Below are 6,354 nucleotides of genomic sequence, written 5' to 3' on the forward strand. Positions count from 1 at the left end.
CAAGCCCTCCCACTGTGTCCTTCTTGAGGAGTCCTGTGCTAATTCTGGGCTTCTTCCTTCTCCACATGAAGTTGATAATCAGTTTTTCCATTTCTTTGAAGAAAGATGAGGATAATTGTACTGGGATTGCATTAAACTTATATAGTGCCTTTGGCAGAACTGACATCTTGACTATAATGAGTCTTCCAATCCACAAGCATTGGATATCCTTCCATTTGTTGAGGTCGCTCTTGGTTTCTTGTAATAGTGTTCTGTAGTTTTCCCTATATAGATCTTTTGTTCTTTTAGTCAGCTATTTCGCTTGATATTTTAATTTGTGTTTGGCTATTGTGAAGGGTATCACCTTTTTGATCTCCTCTTCGATGGTCTTATCCGATGTGTATAACAGTCCCATGGATTTCTGTTTGTTGACCCAGTATCCTGCCACTCTGTCAAACTCCTCTATTGCTTCCAGAACTCCTCTTGTGGAACTTTTCGGATTTTCCATATATAAAATCATATCACCTGCAAATGACAATAGTTTCACTTCTTTCCCCAGACGAATACCTTTGATGTCACTTCTTTGCCTTATTCTGTTAGCTAAAACTTCCAGCACCATATTAAATAAGAGTGGGGACAAGGGCATCCCTTGTCTGGTCCCATTTTTCTGTCGGATTGTGTTAGTCTTTTCTCCATTAACTACCACTTTGGCTGTTGGTTTTTCATATATAGCTTGTATTGTTTTGAGGAATTTTCCTTCCATTCCTATAGTGTCAAGTGTCTTAAACAGGAATTGGCGTTGGATGTTGTCAAATGATTTTTTCTTCACCTATCAATATTATCATGTGGCTCTTATAGTTTTTTATGTCAATGTAACGAATAATACTAATGATCTTTTGTATGTTGAAGCATCCCTGCATCCCTGGTATGAATCCCACTTGGTCATGGTGAATTATTTGTGTTATATGTATTTTTGTATTCTGTTGCCTAGTATTTCGTTAAGGATTTTTTGCATTGATGTTCATGAGGAATATTTGTCTGTAGTTCTCAATTTTTGTGGGATCCTTTCCCTGTTTGCATATCACAGTTATACTAGCTTCATAGAAGGAGTTCGCAAGTTTGCTGTCTTTTATTATGTTCTGGAAGAGTTTGTATAGGATTGGTGTTAGTTCTTCCCTAAATGTTTGGTAGAATTCTCCAGTGAAGGCATCTGGTCCACGGGACGTTTTTGTTGGTAATCCCTTGATAACTTTGTCTATTACTTCTATTGCTATGGGTCTGTGGAGATTCTTGATGTCCATCGAGGATAGCCTAGGAGGGCTTCTTTTTCTAAGACTTCATCCATGTATTCCAAATTTTTGAATTCATTATAGTACAATCGTTCGTAGTACTGTGTAAGTGTCCTTTTTGTTTCTTTAGGGTCTGTTGTAATGTCCCCCTTTCATCCCTTATTTTTGCTATTGAGATTTGTTCCCTCTTTCTTTGGTTAGGTTTTCCAGCAGTCTGTCGATTCTGTTTATCCTTTCAAAGAACCAACTTTTAGCAGCATTAATTTTTTCCATACATAGTTTTTTATTTTCCCTTTCCTAAATCTCAGCCCTGATATTTATAATTTTCTTTTCTTTTGCTATTAGTAGGATTGTCCTGTTGACTCTGCTCTAGTTGTTGTAAATTTTGTGTCAGCATGTCAATCATGAGTCTCTCTTCCTTTCTCAGGTGTGCATGTATTGCTATGAAACTTCCTCTGATAACTGCCTTTGCTGTGTACCATAAGTTTTGGTATGTTGTGTGCTCATTCTCGTTGGTTTCTATTAATTTCCTAATTTAATCTCTCATCTGTGCCAGTATGCACTCCTTTTGAAGTAGAGAGTTTTTATCCTCCAATTGTTTGCTCTTGTTTTCTTTGTCTTCATTTTGTTGATTTCCAACCTTATGGCACAGTGGTCACAGATGATATCAATGTACTTAAATTTATGTAGCGTTGCCTTATGTCCCAGCATGTGGTCTAGCTTCGAATATGTGCCATTGGGATTGAGAAAAATGTGAATATTTTGTATTTGGATGAAAATCTCTTTAAATATCTATCAGGTCAAATTGTCTAATTTAGTGTTTAGATATCTAGCCTCCCTGTTGAGTGTCTTTTCCTGTGATCTATCTTCCTCAGAGAGCGGTGTATTGAAGTCACTCACTATAATTGCTGAGGCTGTGATTTCTTTTTTCATCTACTGGAGTGTTTGGTTGGTTTTTCATATTCTGGAGTGTTTGGTTGACATATTCAGTGGGTATCTCATTTGGGGAATAAATGTTTGTCTACCATTCCCTTGAGCATTGTATAGTGTCACTCCTTATCTCTTCTCATGCTTTGCATTTTGAGGTCAATTTTACCTTTCTCCAGCCTTTGATTCTCAGCCTGCTTTTGTCTGTAGCCTTCAGATGTGTCTCCTGTAGGTAGCAGATTGATGTGTTTTGTTTTCTAAGTCAGTCTGCTAGTCTTCAATCTTAATGCCTGAGCACAGGCCATTGATATTCAGGGTTATTATCTCCACCTGCAGCCTCTGTGATGTCATCTTATACCTTTTGTGTTGGGTGTTTTCCAAATTTCCTTTCTCATTTGTGTGTTGTGCATGTGCGTGTGTGTATCATTCTTGGATTTTTTCCATCTTTAAACCAATGCTATCTTGGTGTCATTTTTCTCTTTGTTGACCTCTGGGTTAGATTGTTCTATGTGGGGGTCTCATATTTATGCTTGTGAGTGTTGTTCTTCTGCCCATAGTAGGTCGGCAAGGATCTGTGGTAGGGCTGGGTTTCTTCTAACATATTATTTGAGTTTTTTCTTGTCTTGGAAGACTCTTACTTCTCCATCTATTTGATCAAGAATTTGATCAATTCTTTGGTTTGCATTGTTTTCTTTCAATTTTTTTGGAATATGTTTCTGCAACCTCTCTTCTTCATAGTTTCTGCTGATAGATCTGAGCATATTCTTATTTGGGAACTTTTATATGTGATTTCTTGTTTTTCCATAGCTGCTCTCATGATTTTCTCCTTTTCCTCTAAGTTGGATAGTTTAACTACTATGTGCCTTGGTGACTCCTTCTTGGGATTCAGTCTAGCTGGTGTTCTTTCAGTTTTCTGAATGGTTGCCTGATTTTCATTCATTAAGCTCAGGATGTTTTCCTCCAAGAATTTTCCCATTATTATTGCAGATGACTTCTTTGTTGTGTCTTCCTCCGGTAAGCCAATAAGTCTAATGTTCTGCTTCATAGCATCAGACATAGCTCTTAGGTTTTCTTGAGCTTCTCTGATAATCTTATTAGATTTTTACACTTGATCTTAGCCAAAAGGCCGAGAAGCGATTATCTTATTAGATTTTTGTTTGCGTTTGTTAAAGTCTACTTGGCTGTCCTTCACATCACTGATACGGTTCTCTGCTTCCTCCAGTCGATTCTCAAGGTCTGTGTTTCTGCTACTGGTTTTTGTTATCTCCTTCCTAAGCTCTTGTAGTTCTCTTTGTTGTATGGCCTTTATCTCCTCTTTCATTTCATCCCATTTCTCTTTGTTTCCCTCATATCCTGCATGACTCCAAGCAGCATTCCAAAAAATTATTTCTGGGGAAGCTCAATGTCTGCTTCTTCTATGCAGGTCATTATGTTCAGAGCATCTTCTGCCATTGCCTTTTGTTTCTCCCGTGTTTTCATTGAGGTAGTTGGGGCTGATGGCTGTTTGCATTACATTGTTTTAGAGGAGCCAGGTGCCATTTTCCAGGCAGTTGAAGAGCACTGGCTTTCTCTGGGAGACTTTTATGAATGCTTCTTCGATCTGCCTACAGCTAATGTCACTGTGGAATTAACCTACCACTTTATTCTCCTGTGGCTTCCGTCTCAGGAAAGTGCCCCAAAAGGCTGGTGGATTGTCTGCTTTGGTGTTGCAGAGGTTGTGCAGAGGTTACTGCAGCAGCCTGGAATGTTTACAAGTGTTTTTAAAGCTGCCTTTGGCCCCCAGGCACATAGGCAGGAATTCCCAGGTAAGAAGTTGGGCAGAGTATCCCCTGGTGGAGCTTGGCAGGGCTTTCTCCAGCCTCAGGCTAGCTACACAGGGTGGAGCTCCCATAGTTAGGTGTGGCACAAGTATAAATCCCCTAGACTAAAGGGAGTTGTCTGAGGTTCAGCAGTGATGTGTGAGAGAACAGGAAATGGAAAAGATGAGAAAGAAATTAAAAAGTGAGCCCACTGAGACCGTAGGGGATATATAGAAGAGAGGGAAACAAAAGCAACAATGCAGCTGAGTCCCGATTTCCACCTGTGGAGGGCCAAGGGTTTAGGCACTTCCCTGAGACTGGCTGCAAGCTGTGGCTGTGTTGAGACAAAGCCCTTGTACAGCCCTCCAAGACTGGGGGGATAGAGAGAAGAGATGGAAACAAATGTAAAAATGTAGCTGAGTCCCCATCCCCACCTTTGGAGTTGCAAGGGTTCAGTCCCTGCCCCAATGCTACTGCGGTGGCGAGATCTGGCTTTGTTGAGAAAAAGCACCTGATCATCCCTTGAAGATTGTGTGGGGTTATAGAGACGAGAGGAGGAAACAAGCAACAAGGTAGCTGAGTCTTCATCCCCTCCCTTGGAGCAGCAAGGGTTTAGTCACTGCTATGAGGCAGTGGTGGCAAGCTGTAGCTGTGTTGAGAAAAATCCCCTGCGCAGCACTCCAAGACTGTAGGGGGATAGAGAGAAGAGATGGAAACAAAAGTAACAATGTAGCTGAACCCTGATCCCTGATCATGGAGTTTCAAGGGTCCAGTCCATGCCCTGAGGCAGGCGGTAGCGAACTGTGGCTTTGTTGAGACCAAGCCCCCTTATGGGCTCCAAATGGTCCCGGCTCTGGCACAGACAATGGCGGGGCCAAGGTCAAGCCTCAGCTGGCCTCCACTGCAGTAAGCCAAAAGCCCCCAGCCCCTCAAAACCCCATGGGTCTGTGCCTACGTATCTTTATGATGCTCCTCCTGCATTCCAGCAGCGTTGAATTTCCCTCTTAGCAACTCTCCTGGGCTGAATTCTTGCTATGACTTCTTGTTATGCAGAGTCATGTAAATAATTCTAATTCATGGCACCAAATGTACTAATGTGCTTGACCCAATATATATATATGAGTTGTAAGAGTCCCCAATAAAATGATTGAAAATAATTCTAATTCAAAGAGATAAATCTATAATGCAATCATAGGTAGAAAACTATTGGAAGAACAATGAGAAATTACTTATTTTCTTCTTGGAGTGTTATCAAGTTTTCTGCAAGATCACTGCCTTTTTAATATAATGAAATATCACTACAGCTGAGCAGTGCAGAGCAAGTCTCCATGTAGCAGAAGTAAGGGTTTAAAGTTCCCAAACTTTTCCCCAGATACTCCTGTTCCCCTTGGGAAGTAGTCATCACTGTCACCAAAAACATAATGACCCTAGGAAGGCGTTGCTTTCCGGGTCACTCTGGCTCCAGAGAAGATTAAGAGGGATGACTTGAACACACATCCACTAGCCCAGGTGATAACCATTGGGAAGTAAACATTGGGAAATAAATTCAGTAGGGAGATCCACGTCACAGAATCCTATTTTCTTCAGTGAGAAGACAAGGTGATGATGAAATTGACTTCATGATACACTCCAAAGGACTTTTCCAGGTTATGAGAAATTCACCACTAGGTAGCTGTGGTTCCTCTTATTTTTTTCTATTCCAGATAGTATACTGTAATACAAATGACTGAGGAAGGCTTATTGAAATAATCTTGGACACATTATATTAATTTGAAAGGAAAATAATATTTAAATTATTAAATGGTGGCATTCTATTATTAGTTTCCATTAATAGTGATGTACCTCATTAACCATAATTGTGGCAGATCAGGGCATTGAAATGATATGAAGGCTGCTGATCTTGATAATCTGATTTATATGAGTGAGTTGCTCATTTTATGTTTATGATCCCTATAGTGAGATCCTCTTGAGCGTCTACAAACCTACCTCTGAGAGGTTGGTACTCTTCTTTTTCCTAGTTATTTGGAAGTGGAATGACTCAGCCCCCAAAGATCCATGTCTAAGAACAGTGTGAAAAAGCAGAAGAGCAAGCAGGAGCTCCATTATTTCTGTTTTCTTATCTGAGGACTTAGCATTGTCTTTGTGTTACTGGCATGAGGAATACCCAACCCATCAGAAGAGCTCCAGGAACGAGTTTTGGGCTCTCACTAAACCCTAGCTCTAACTTAAGAACAATTAGTTCCTATATCATGGCCCTGCTCAATCAGCACCTTCATGCAATGATGACTGAAGAAAAGGGTGCTACAAAGTGTGGTGAAGAAAGTAGATGGTGGCCAGTTATCATCTGGAATAGTGTCTGG

The sequence above is a fragment of the Tenrec ecaudatus genome, chromosome 2, assembly GCF_050624435.1.
Source record: "Tenrec ecaudatus isolate mTenEca1 chromosome 2, mTenEca1.hap1, whole genome shotgun sequence".
NCBI lineage: Eukaryota > Metazoa > Chordata > Mammalia > Afrosoricida > Tenrecidae > Tenrec > Tenrec ecaudatus.